Source organism: Rhinolophus sinicus, linkage group LG15 (assembly GCF_036562045.2).
Source record: "Rhinolophus sinicus isolate RSC01 linkage group LG15, ASM3656204v1, whole genome shotgun sequence".
Taxonomy (NCBI): domain Eukaryota; kingdom Metazoa; phylum Chordata; class Mammalia; order Chiroptera; family Rhinolophidae; genus Rhinolophus; species Rhinolophus sinicus.
In genome coordinates, this window is record NC_133764.1 from 24,307,556 (window position 1) to 24,322,173 (window position 14,618).

The window sequence follows — 14,618 nt, forward strand, 5'->3', positions numbered from 1 at the left end:
AAAACCTATGTTCCTATCACTTGACCGTGTTGCTTCCACATGCCAAATGTCAGCCACAGGAAGCCTAACTTCCTGGTGAGGTGAAAATACATGTACCTCGCAAAGACAAAATGTGTATATAGCAGATATGAGCAGTTTCTAAATAATGGGAATATTATTTTTGTTCAAAATGCTAACCACTGTTTCTTATCAGTAAAACAGCCCACATGCTCTGTGGACGGTGATGGGTTTTCCGTTTTTGTTGTAGTTGTTTTGGTTGGTTTGTTTTCTTTGAGTCCACGAAGGGGCCACTTTTTTTCCTTCTATGTCTTCAGATCATGAGGTGACAGGGGATCTATTCTGAAACATTATAAAAATCCAATTTTCAGCCTAAGAAGAAAATTGACAGGAGGCAGTATCAGTTCTGTCTTCTTTCCCTTTGCCTTGGAGCCGTGGCACTAAAGCGAATACAACCTATAAGACTGGTAATCTTTAGAATGGTACTGTCCGGTAGAACTTTCTGCAGTGATGGAAATGTGCTAGGTCTGTGCTATCCAACAGGATAGCCACATGTAGCTACTGTGCCCTGGAAATGTAACTTCTATAACTGAGGAACTGAAGTTTTTGTTTTATTTTAATTAATTGAAATTTAAATGGCCCATCTTTAGACATCTTAGCTTTGTCAAAACCACAAACCTAAGTTTAACCCCAGCAAATATCTTAAGAGACTCCAATTTCAAGCTGAATAAATTACCAGTGGTGAATATATGTGGAAAGTATAGCAATGCTGACTTTCACAGTACAATTTAAAAGGTTACTATTATACCTCAGCTATATGACTTGTAGAGGACAACATTACTCTGTAGGTGGTATAAACTCACATTGCAGTGTTACTTACACATTTCTAAACATCTTCTAGTAAGCCATTTTGTATTTTTCTCTTAACTTGATTGTTAAGTGATAAAATAAATTGTCTGTTTAGGGGCAATTTTGATACATTGAGGAATAAGGTGGACAGTGTGGTGTATTTGAATGTTTTAGGTGTTTAAGAATTATTGTTGGAGTAAGAATCTTTTGCTTTGTTGAAATTCTAGAATTTTTTTACTAGAACATTTGTTTTTTTGGCTCTGGGTCTAAGTAACAGCTACAGTTAGGGATTCAGCAGGAAACTAACAAAATTTTTCTTCTCTGGGTATATTGCTGAGTATTTTCAGAAGATGCAATGTTTGGGAATATTCTTTTCATACCCATAATATTTTCATTTTGATGATGAGAATAAAATGACCTTAAGTTGATATAGTTTCATCAGCAGTACATTTTTTAAAATTAAAAAAATATGCCATCCTAAATTAGCTGTAATGTTTGGCAAGTTATAATTAAACCCATTTTATGCCTTTGATTGTGTTCATTAAATCTGTTTAGATATAGAAAAAAGCAACTCAATTGTAATGGAGACAGAGATGAGTTTTATTATTCTTGGGTCCTCAAGAGTTATTGTTAAGATTTTATTTATATTTATTTTACCCCAACACTTACTTTGTATTAATTGCCAGTGACTGGAGTTTTGAAATATAGATGCATTCTTCACTTGATCTTAGCCAAAAGCCTGAGAAGCAATAGATGCATTCTTCAAGATTATATATACATTATTCTCCTTAGAGTTACAGTTGACCTATTCTAAAAATTTTGATGGCTTTAGAAAAAAAATAAGTTTAAAGGTATTCTTTTTCCCTTCCCAGTTTCCTCACTTGCTTCTTTTAACGAAGTGTGATGAGGTTAAAGATGTTTGTGATCTGGCTTAAAGAGGTTCACAAATACTGTTTCCATATTTGTGGTTTTGCTGTTTCCTCTTACACATGTGTCTTCCTTCTTCAATTTCTTACTGTGTGGAGAGAGAGAATAGGCTGCTCCATTTATATATATATATACTGTGTACATACCATATGGGCTTAGTGGGGGCTTTGTCTATAGTAAAAACCAGAATGTCTAGGAGTTGGTGAGCTAATTAAGAAATTGCCTTCAAATGATTCCTGTGTGGACTGCTTATCAAAATAGATGTAAATGCTTTATCGACAGTTTCCTAGATATCAAATATGCAGCACTGTTCAGTGTAAGTCATCAGGCCCCATGCTGTAAGGGGTACAAAACATGAAAAAGACATGCTTCCTGACCCCCAGAAACTTGGAATTCAGGTGACTTAAAAAACAAAACAGCAAAACAAAACAAAAAACCCCTCTCGTGACCATAGTACAAGGCAGATGAAGTTCTCTCAGAGTACACACAGGAGGAAAGGACTCATTCTAACTGGGGAGATCAGAGAAAATTGTCTAAGTGGGAAAAAATGCCATTCAAGCTAGAATTTGAAGAAGAGGTAGAATTTTGATAGGTGGAGACTGAGGAAAGGTACTCCTATTGGCAAAAAAAAAAAAAAAAAGGCACTGAGGCATGCACGTGCTGGACTAATTTGAGGACAAATTGGAATCTGCTTTGAATATATTGGAAAGGATATGTGAAGGGAAGTTGTGGAACCACGACCCAACTATCTGGAGAGGTTAGGACCAGACTGTGAAAGGAAAAGTGCAGCTGGAAGAGTTGGAACAGGGGACAAGGGTTGGAACGAAAGATGATTGAGGTGGGTTAGTGATGAATTTAGGACGATTATTCTTCCTAAAGCAGCAGAAATGAATAGATATGGGAAAGACTAAAGAAAAGTAACACCATTAAATGGTGATCACAAACATTTACTGGGTAATCACACCAACGGAGACTTGATTTGTAAAGCCACATAAAAGTTTCTAATCTTTCCTTGTTTTTTCCCCCCCTGGAGCAATAGTGCTCTGGCATTTGGCTATTTTTGAATAATCTTTATATAACTTTGGAATGCAAAAGAAAGAAAAAAGAATACTCTCATTGAAAAGTCAGTGGAAATCTTCTAGTTTGTGATTTTTAAATTAATAAATAGGTATGTAGTTCTTGCATAAAACTCTCATATCTGTTCTTTTCCTTATCAATGACATTGGGCACAGTACAGATTGTAATGTAGTGGTTTGACAGTGCATGACTTAAGATATATTTTGTCCTGATCCGCAGGTATCCTGACAAATATTGAGGAAGCAAAAAGCATGCCTCTCCATGCCCTTTGTTCATCTGAGTGATTTTTTTCCCCAAAAGTGTAATACTGAAATGATGCAGGCATGAAGCCAAGTGACAGACCATTGCCACCACTGCTACTTTTTATTATCAGTACTATCACTTCTCTTTACTTTACTCTGTCTGGTTCACCTGTACAAATGGACTGGGCTGATTGATTTAGGCAAGGTAGTGTGCGTTCATCACCCTCTATGCTGAATTCTTACACTGGGATATAAATATTAGATGTTTTGACTAAGATCCTTTACTTTTATGTATGTGACATTTGATTTTTTAAAGATCGAGTTATGAACAGGTTGAATCACTTATGTTTTAGATTATGAGCTTTTGAAAGTTCCCATTAAGCAATTATCCTGAGATACTCAAGTTCTTAAGAGAAGTTAGTTGAGGCTACGATTTATAAAAATAGAGTATTTTCCCCCCATTTTGTCTTTCACTGGATCCCTCACCATATATGAGGTGGGATCAAAAACTATAGTGAATGTTTAAATTAAGAAACATTATTACGGGGGAGGCCAGATAACTCAGTTGGTCAGAGCGTGATGCTCTTAACAACAGGGTTGCTGGTTCGATCCCCACATGGGCCACTGTGAGTTGCGCCCTCCACAACTAGATTGAAACAACTACTTGACTTAGAGTTCATGGGTCCTGGAAAAACACACTTAAATAAATAAAAGTTTTAAAGAAAAATTATAACAGTAAAAGACACATTGCCATTAATCCCCCTCAAAATACTCCCCCTCTCTCCAAACACACTTATCCCATCGTTCTTGCCACTTTCTGAAGCAGTTCTGGAAGTCCTCTTTTGTGAGTGTCTTTAGTTGTGCTGTCGTGGCTGCCTCGATGTCCTGAATTGCTTCAAAACATTTACCTTTCATGGTCATTTTGACTTTGGGGCAGAGCCAGAAGTTGCATAGTGCCAGATCTGGTGAATAAGGTGGATGAGGACACACCGTAATGTTTTTATTTGACTGAAATTGCTGTACCAGAAGCGATGTGTGACACTGAGCCTTTCTGTTGTGATCACAAACTATAGTGGATGCTGAGCACCGTCCAATGAAAAGGCAGGGACCTTCAATATGGGAAGCAGTGCATCAAACCTTAGTAACAGTGTGTGATAAGTTTCAACTTGTTTGGTGCAGTCAGTCGGGTGTGAGCTACGGTTGAGAGAAGGTATTTTAAAGTGTGTCATAAATCATCCTCCATCATGACAACGCTCCATGTCACACATCGCTTCTGGTATACGGCAATTTCTGTCAAATAAAAACATTACAATGTGTCCTCATCCACCTTATTCACTGGATCTGGCACCGGGCGACTTCTAGCTCTTCCCCAAAGTCAGAATCATTCAGGACATTGTGGCAGCCACAATAGCACAACCAAAGACTCATGAAAGAGGACTTCTAGAACTGCTTCAGAAAGTGGCAAGAATGATGGGAGAAGTGTGTTTGAAATGAGGGGGAGTATTTTGAGGGGGATTAATAGCAATGTGTCTTTTACTGTAATAATTTTTTTTGTTGTTTAAGAATTCACAGTATTGTTTGATCATACTGCATCCATTATTGATATTTATCACATGTAAGATTCTCTTGCTTAATATTAAAAATGAGCTACCATTTGTTATTAAGATTCTTAGCTAAGCATTCTGTACATGTTATGAATTTAATCTTGACAATTCTGAGAGGTGGTTATTATTATTCCAGTTTTAGAAATAAGGCAGAAACTCAGAGAGGTAAGTAACTTGTCCAAGGACACAAAGTTGGTAATTGGCAGAGCCAAATTTAAAACGAGATCTGTGTGATTGATGCTGATGTCTTAACCACTATCAGCAGGTCCTTGGATAACATCACTTCATTCAACGTCGTTTTATTATAATGTTGATGAAGAAAAAAAAAATCGATCTTGGTTGAGCCACTGTCTGTGTCAAGTTTGCGTATTCTCCTCATGTCTGTGTGATTTTTCTCCGGGTACTCCAGTTTCCTCCCATTTCCCAAAGATGTGCACATTATGGGAGTTGGCATGTCTAATTGTCCCAGTGTCAGTGAGTGTGGAGTGTGTGTGTGTGCCCTGAGGTAGAAGGGCATCCTGTCCTGGGTGGGTTCCCACCTTGTGCCCTGAGCTGCCGGGATAGGCTCAGCCACCTGCAACCTTGAACTGGAATAAGCAGGTTGGAAAATCATTATCTTACTTGTTTTTATCTTTCTTAAACATACGTATAGCTCACATTTATTTCCATGTTTAATATTAGAAGTGTTTTGGGTCTTTATTTAGAAGTTCGGTGATGTTTTTGTTACCAGAAATATTCTATAGGAACTTAACTCTTGTTTATATCAATCAGCACATGGTAAAATTTGTTTCATTATACATTGTTTTGTTTCAAGTCAGTTTCCAAGAGTCTATTGATGACGTTAAGTGAGAACTTACTGTACTTCCTTAACCACTGTGCCTTCCTTGGTGCAAGGTGATGTGACCCCAGTTTTGGTAATGGAGGAACACTTGTCCAAAGTGGATGTTTGCATAGAGGACTCATAGAATTTTATGAATGGAAGGGTATATGGAGGTCATCAACCCTCATGTAAAACAAGTCTTATGTATCTAAGAAGTGTCTCTATTTAACTAGATTCACATAGTGCCCTGGGTAATAACAGTAATAATAACAACATCCTATGGGGTCGGGGGGCGGGCAGGGAGTTAATCATCAGAAAAAAATTGATTTGTGGGTGGAGGTGAAGGTAGAAAGAGGCAGTCAGTTTGGAATAATGTACCTGGAGGAACTCTGCTTTTTCATGTACTTTGTCTGATTTGATGACATCTGGAATTTGCTCCCAAATAGTACAGGAGGGAAGTAGAGGTGGATGTGTATAGGCTGGGCCATGGTTTGATGGTTGTTGGGTTGTATGATAGATGCTTGGGTTTTATTATATTTTTCTGTCTATTTTGGTGAATGTTCAAAATTCTCCATAATAAATTTTTAAATTTTTATTTGAAAGAACTATTTTCATGATTTTGTAGTGGTTAGATGAAGTATATATTTTCTTATCCAAAATTCTCTTGGATGTTTTAGTCGAAAGAAGCTTTTTTTTCCCCCCTAACATTCATTCCCTCTTAGAATCTCCTTCATTTCTTTTTCTGATTGTTAAAGAAAGAACTTGACTTTTCCAGTGCTGAAGCTGCCTGTATGGCTGCAGTATTGGTAAAATTTATCTAATTTCTTTTATGAGTAACTTCTCTTTGACATTATTTTTTAACTCAAAGACTCGCTTGCATTGTTCTTGTTAGTAAAAAAAAAAAAATTGCTGGGATGTACTTAGTAATTGGAGTCAGCTGCACTTAAGACTGTTCAGCCAGACTGTTATTTTAGCCTTCACTAGTAGGGTTTTTAACACCAGTTTGACCTTACTTTGAAACATTCTCAAAATACCATACTTTAATATCGATTTATATACTTTTATATTAAGGCAGAGCAGGGTCCCTGGGGGAAAAAAATAATGAAAATGTTACTTCCCACAAATACAGGAATAAAGGTAGATTTTCTGATTTTTTTTTTTTTTTTTTTTTTTAAGAAAAATGGGGAAAGATTTTGGCTAAAGTTTTACTTCGGTTAAGGCATAATGCTTGCAAATGCATTCTAAGTATACAAATGACAGAAAGCTAGGACACCTACAAGTTCGGTGGGCTTGATTCCCTTGCCCAATGTACCTTACTGCTCCTTGAGGATCTAGACTAAATCCTCTGTTTTTAGCCCAGAGTAGATGCTCAATGAATTTGTTTCTAAACGCTCAATCCTAAATTCACATAACATTATATCAATTACATTTTAGGCTAGTAAAGCTCAAATTTTATAAAAAATACTTTTCTGAAAATATGCTCAATGTTTTTGTTCATTCCAGAGGACAGTTTTCTGATTCCTTTCTCTCTTTGCTTTTTGCCATTGTCCCTACTTTTCGGCCACTGGTAAACTCCCGTCGAATAGAACGGGAGAGGCAGAGTAAATTTAAGAGAGTAGATATCATTTTTTAAAAGTAGATTGAGAGAGGGTTATAATATTCTCAGGACTTCAATTCTTTGAAGACAACAATGATCAGCAAATCCGTATAAGACAACTGGACTCCCTGTGGTCTTTTCTGACCTTTCTACAGGTAGTATGTCTAGATACCAGAGATGCAGTGCTTGTGAAGACCTGGAATATTCCAGAATAGCTCCGACTTGTTTTCTTATGCTATATATATGAATTGAGCAAGTGTTTTATAATGAAATATCCCTCCAGGCAACTCTACATCTTCTGGTGATACAAAATCCTCAGGCACCCAATAAGCAGTCCTTTGTAAGTTTAAAATGTTGGCTATTTTATCTGTTACTTTCGGAAGTGTTTGGCCCAATATTCTTCATAAAATAATAAAATCTGTGAAAGATTAAAATTTTATAATGGTTGACCCTCAATAGCTAAAAAACTCATTTTTTAACAACACAGCCTTCCTCCGCAGGTTTTTGAACTTTACTTTCTTGAGCTTTTAAGTTTGCTTTAATTAACCCTTTATTGTCTTGCCTTCTCCAAGTCAACTGTTGAAATTGTTTCTGAGTTGCTGAGGAAGCGAAAGGTTAAAGATAATTTCTTAGTAAGTTGATTTACATCAAAGAATTACTTCATATAGATTAACGGAATAATGATACTGGTAAGATTTCCAGACCAGGATCATTACAGCATTTTGAGTAGGCCCTCAGTGACAAATTGCTGTAAACCTGTTGGGCTCACAACCATAAGGTTTAAAACATAAAAATATCAAAGTGTTTAAATTTTTCTTTCTGTTTCCTTATCAGAAATATTCATTTAGACCATAACAACTGTTAGAACAAGATAACAACTCCAGGCCAGCTGTCAAATGTTTACCATTATCAAAACTCTCCCTGGAGGGAGATGCAACTTTGGCTCGCCTCACCGGCAGTAATTTAATTTTTCCTTCATTCTGACTCGGAAATGGCAGCATTTTTCAAAGCTTCCTCCCACTGATGGCTGAAATTTTCCTTGTGAAATGATTTCCACCAGTCTTGAATCTTTCTTGTTTCTGCCGTCTTCACCTTTGCTGATGGTTCTGCAACTCATCACCAGCTATGCAAACTGACAGTTCACATCCTGGGGCAGCAGCGGGGTCTGGCCTGCAGAAAGGAGCAGCCTGACCAAATTTACGCTCACAAGATCTCTTAATTCACAAAAGCATTTGCTCTAGTTCCTGTTCTCTGCTGCAGGGGCTATGGGGAGGGAATGGGGGTTGGGGCAGGACCATTGGGAGAATGTTCTGAAGAGAAGAGAGGCTCTCTTCACACTCTACTGAGTACACAGACTTTGGAGATGAAAAACAGACGGAGAGAGGCATTTCCAACCATCTTGCTGATCTGTGCGGGAGTTCACTGAACTGTATAGTGTAGCACCAGACCCTCGTGTCATTGAATGTTACTTTTTAAAATTGTTCTTAAATGTTCAGCACAGATACCCTTCCCCCCACCTTTTTTTTACTTAAGTTGACATAGAATATAAAATTTACAAAGAAATAAAAAGATAAATATTGCAATGAGAATGACCAGAAATCACTTTCCTCTGGAGAGTTCTGTTTAATATGAAAGTCCTCTTAATGAGAGTGGACAGAGGAAGTTTTAGGTTTGATTTGAACTTCATGTACATGACATATTTCATTTTTTTCTCCCCTCACAAATTTCAACCCAGGCCACTTGTTTGCAGAAACTGCCAGACCTTCCCTGGCTGCTTCTAAGATACCCCTGGAATTTGGGGTTGCCTTTTATCTTCTCGGTAGAGACGTATTTTTGTTCTTTTCTCTGTAGCCCCTTGACAGAGGACTCCTTCCTCTGTGCACAGTCTACCCCAGACAGACAGCGGACACATTACTGTTCCGTCGCACAAGGTCACTGCCGTCCTTTGTGTACCAGTTTGGGTCAGTCTGAAAATTGCTTTCGAACATAAATTATTTAAAATGACTGACCTCTTAGGTGTATTTCTACCCACTCCCTCCCCAGATGTCTAAAACGACCTAATCAAATTGGTAGGTTGTTTTCGTGGCTTTGAGAATGGAGCTATAATTAAAGTAAAAATAATAGAATCCTGAGCTTAGAGAGGCAGATTTGAATTCTAGGCTTGGCTCTTCCACTGACTATGTTCTTCAGTTTCTTTCCTTGGAACCCTCACAATCACAGTAAAAGGATGGGGCTATGGGTAATAACACAGTCTGGTCCCTGATTCGGATTCCATTACTTCAGAATGTATGATGGCACTGGATTGAAGTTGATCTTTGAACTATCTGTAAAGTTTGTCATGAAAATTGGTATTTTGAATAATATTTCAGAGCAGAGAATTTACTTAAACTAAAGAAAAGGAAGACATTTCAAACACTTATACAGTAGTTGTATACAACCCTCCTAATTACAGGTGTTCTTATATCAAAGTAGCTCTAACAGACTTCTGCCTCTCAACAGATATTCTTCTTAAGTATAACTCACCTGTCTCCTTGTTTGAGACTGGCTATTTCCCTAATTGCCTGAATGAGAGGTATTTTTATATTCTCAACAGGGCTCTGGGGAATACACACTTGAGACTTACAAGTTGGTTGGGGATGCAAATAACAGTACAAGACAGTAGGTGCTAAATTCCAGAGGAGGCATTATGAAAAGAAAGTGCTGTAGGAATTTCAGATCAGTAGAGATATTTGGAAGGTTTTGTTTGAAAACATATATATATATATATATTCTTTTCTAAACTTTCATATAGCATGTATAAACACATGGAAGTTTTTTTATTATTCCAAGAGCCTGATATAGTCTCTGCTGCATAAAATGTTTAGCTAATGTATGCAAGGTGTGATCAAACAATATGGTGAATGTTTAAGTTAAGAAAAATTGTTAGAGTAAAAGACACGTTGCTATTAATCCCCCTCAAAATACTCCCCCTCACTAAAAACACACTTATCCCATCATTCTTGCCACTTTCTGAAGCAGTCCTGGAAGTCGTCTTTTGTGTGTCTTTAGTTACGCTGTCATGGCTGCCTCAATGTCCTGAATCATTTTGACTTTGGGGAAGAGCCAGAGGTCGCATGGTGCTAGATCCAGTGAATAAGGTGGATGAGGACACACTGTAATGTTCTTATTTGACAGAAATTGCTGTATACCAGAAGTGATGTGTGACATGGAGCGTTGTCATGATGGAGGATGATTTATGGCACACTTTAAAACACACCTTCTCTCAACCGTAGCTCACACCCAACTGACTGTACCGAACAAGTTGAAACTTGTAACACACTGTTACTAAGGTTCCACGCACTGCTTCTCATATTGAAGGTACCTGCCTTTCTGTTGGTTGGTGCTCGGCAGCAGCATTCACTGTATTTTGTGATCTCAATGGAAAGGCTCCATGTCACACATCACTTCTGGTACAGCAATTTCTGTCAAATAAAAACATTATGGTGTGTCCTCATCCACCTTATTCACTGGATCTGGCACCTTGCGACTCTGGCTCTTCCCCAAAGTCAAAATGATTCAGGACATCGAGGCAGCCATGACAGCGTAACTAAAGACGCTCACAAAAGAGGACTTCCAGAACTGCTTCATAAAGTGGCAAGAATAATGGGATAAGTGTGTTTGAAGTGAGGGGGAGTATTTTGAGGGGGATTAATGGAAATATGTCTTTTACTGTAAAAAATTTTTTTAAAACATTCACCGTATTTTTTTTATCACATCTCATACGAAAGCTCCCTTAATTTTGGAGTTAACTGATTTTATTTGGTGTGGTAGTTCTTCTTATAAAACCTCCCTTTTATTGAGTACTTACTATGTACCGAACGTTATGTGCTGGACACTGTTCCAAGTTCTGTTTTAAACTATTCATTGGGGATTGAGAAGCTCAGATGGTCGGATGGCCAGGTTTAAATGGTGGGGACCCAGCAAATTACCTGTGTTCAAGGTTACTGCACTGTTGCATTTCATGCTGCCATTGCAGAAACGTAGTCTTGGCATTGCCAGACCTTCCATGGAGTCAAAAGAGACAGGAAATTCACAATTTTATGGATATTTTCTGATCTTTAAAACAGTACAGGCCAAGTAAACATTTGTGACTTTTACATTATATACTCAACCCCATTTTGTTCTCACAACATCCCTACAAGATAGGTATAATTATTTGTAGTTGCCCACTTTCAACTCGGCTAGTAAGTAGCAAAATCAGATTTCTATGTCACGTCTGTCTCAGTCCACAAGCTACAACAGTGCTGTGCTCCCTCCTGTTACCCCTAGACTGGTGGCAGTGGTGCTGGGGGATCGATTGGCAGAAAAGTGCTGTATGGTTCAAGCCAAGCCCTTGACAAAATTGTCACATTGTGTAGCACTGCACTGTAGAGTGTCATCTTCCAGAGAACAGTTACTTATGGTTTGGGGGGTGGGGATAATTAATTATAACATGAAGGTATTGGTGGCTGTAAATATCAAACAAAAGCTCTATTGCTTTTGCTGTGGATTTATTATTTCAACCTCATGGTACTTCCAGAAAAGCTACACAAATACTCCAACTCAGTTATAGTGTTCTTCAGGTTTCATAAAGAGTGGCAAAAGTATTAGTGGCAATTTTACAAGGCCTGACCTGACCAGAGAGAGTGGAGAAACCAGTAGTTCTCAGGATCTGCTAAGTATTTAATCATTTTTGTTAAAATTCTAAATGAACTTTGTGGCCTGAAGAAGTGAACACACCTCCACAAACCTGCCTTTAGCTGGTAGGATCAGGCCCATTATTATTATTATACGCAGCTGTAAAAAGCTGGTTACATAGCATAAATTGCATTGAAACACTTAGGCCACAAGATTACTCAAGAAGAATTGTATTGCTTGTTCAGTCATATATTTTGATCTTTATTGCTAGTAGTTTATTCTCATGAGAGTCGGGGATTAGCCTTGCTTTTAACGTAAAAAGTGTATCTATAAGGGTGAAAATATAAAATGAAAATAGATTTTTAATGGCAACTTTGGTTCTTAGCATTAATTTTACATGCATTTTTCATTCTGAACTTTTAAACAGTTTTGAGAAACATATGAGAGATTTGTGAACAGGGGCAAGAGAGGGTCAAATGTATCAAATCCTTGGATTCCAGCAAATGTAGGATTTGTGGAAGAGCAGAGAAGCGCACATGTGTTGCGAATGTAAATTTAAAATAAAACCTGACATTGTGGAGACTTTGAGAAGTGAATGCACCTCGTTATGGCCAATGTCTGAGGCATTTGTCTTCTTAATAAATTAACCAAATATTAAAATAAACATTAATTTTATCAGTCTGCATTTTTTTTTTTACTCTCTGGATGAAAGTGTTTCAGGAAAAAATCATAAAAGAATCTATGGTAGCTCAGAGAGGTTAAACTCAACAGTTGTTTTCTTTGAAGTCCCTGGCCAGGAGGTTAATTGCCAAAACTGCTTGTGGAAAAGGTGGTAACAATTTAACAAGACTGTACAACTGCAGAGACTTAGATGAATATCAGGTGTTTGCAGATGTTTTTTCCTAACAGGAAAGGGGGGTGGGGAGGAGAGGAGGAACAGAATGAAAAACAGGGGAAGAGAGAGGCCTGAATAAAGTCCCAACTAAACAGCCAATAATTCTTTGTTTGCTTAGCCAATCATCCTGTAATTGGCCAGGAGGGTAATAGGAGTCTACTGATTGGTCAGGAGGAGTGCTTACTGTGGCTATTTTTACAGTATGCTCCCAGACAGAAGGCTGCAATTACTGCAGCTCTCATTCCCACTCTTTAGGGCCATTGCTGCCCTGATTTATGAAACCTGATAGGGTTGCTGTTGGCAATTTATGTTTTAAGTGTTGCCTTCTGGGTCTTTGCTGCTCATGGGTCGGTGTGCTATTTCTTATCATTTATTGTGGTCATTTGAATAGGTAAGCTTATTTGTGACTTATTGAAGTAGGAATACATTCAAAATAATAACCACCACCCACGTGGACTGAAAAGTGGGAACATTCACATAGGATGTGTGATAGAGCCCTACTGCTCTAGAAATAGAAATTCTATTTCCAGTGTAGAGTTTACAGTAGATCAAGAAATGAAATAATGTAGTCCTTTCTTTATCTGCCTTCAACAGACATGTTTCTCAACTCTCCTCATTAATTTGCACTTACTGATTATACTTGGATTTCCTTTGTATGATTTCTAGTAATTAGACTTGGTCCCTGATATTTTAGAGTAAGGAAACTGAGGGCATGTTTAAATGTCTTTAACCATCCAGACTACGTCTGTAGTTTCTGATGGGGCTCTTCTGTCTTAACCCATCCTGACCTGGTCCTGACCTTTGCTTTACTAATAAGGTACTTACCTCACCGTTTCATTTCTCACTTGCTAAACTCGACTATAAATCCTTCCATTACTCAAGATCTTGGTTTTCCACCTTTGCTTAAACCTTCTTTTGTAGTTCAGAGTTCCCTGGGAGCCCAGTTGAAGGGGAGTAAATCTCTACTGATGATAAGGCCCCTGAGCCACAGATTTCTGTGTAGCCACAGCTAGACAACTGGATTTCACCTACACTCCCAACTTGTCGCTTAAGGCTATGGTGACCACAACGTCGACAGCAACTGCTCTTCCTCCTCCTGGTTCTCCTACTTCTTTAATTTTACTGCTACTTGAAAAACAATAAACATGTTAAGGGCTTCTGCAAATCCTCTCGTGGCTTCTAAAGATCTCCATCGTTCAGCATCGTGTTTTGAATGACTGATCTATTCCAGGCATTCTTGCAAGTGCCATGGATACAGTGGAGATGACTGTAGACCACAACTCCTGAAAACAAGGTGAATGTTCCTAAGGCCCGCCGAACTTCCTGGAAGAAGTGTGGCAAGCACCAAACCCACAACGTGACAGTACAAGAAGGGCTACGATCCTCTGTGTGCCCACAGAAAGCGGCATTACTACAAGCAGCAGAGTGGCTGTGGTGGGTAGGCTAAGTCGATTTTTTTGAAAAAGGCAAAATCTACAAAGAAGATGGTACTGAGGTCTGAAAGCATTAAGCTCAGCCACAGATCTCAGAGAATGTTGGCTACTAAGAGATGCAAGCATTTTGAAGTAGGAGGAGGTAAGAGAGATAAGAGAAAGGGCCAAGTGATCCAGTTCTAAGCTTCATGTTTCATTTTATTATGAAATGTATAAAATGTTAAAAAACAAACAAACAAACAAAAAACCAAACACCAACTATCCCAATTTTGCAGATTACTGGTCATTTTCCTTTTGGAGAGAAAGGTGCCCTCTAGTTTGGTGGGTACACCTTCCTCTACAAAGCAGTGAAAGATATCATTGCCCCACCTGAGGCAAAGGATTTACAAACAGCCTCCCAGATTTTTTTTTTCTCTCTGAAAGGGGACCACTTATCACTGACTATGTTATTAGTTCCGTCTTGACATCTCAGGAGATAATGCTTTTCTTTCTTCCTTTTGTTAAAATTTTCTTCTGTCATC

At 38.1% G+C, this 14,618-nt stretch overlaps 1 protein-coding gene and 1 pseudogene across 23 annotated transcripts in view; both read left to right on the forward strand.

Annotated features, from left to right (window-relative positions):
• Nucleotides 1–14,618, forward strand: part of BCAS3 (BCAS3 microtubule associated cell migration factor) — a 519,095-nt gene that overhangs the window by 313,068 nt on the left and 191,409 nt on the right. The window lies entirely within an intron of this gene.
• LOC109447802 (large ribosomal subunit protein eL42) lies at nt 7,794–14,280 on the forward strand (annotated as a pseudogene).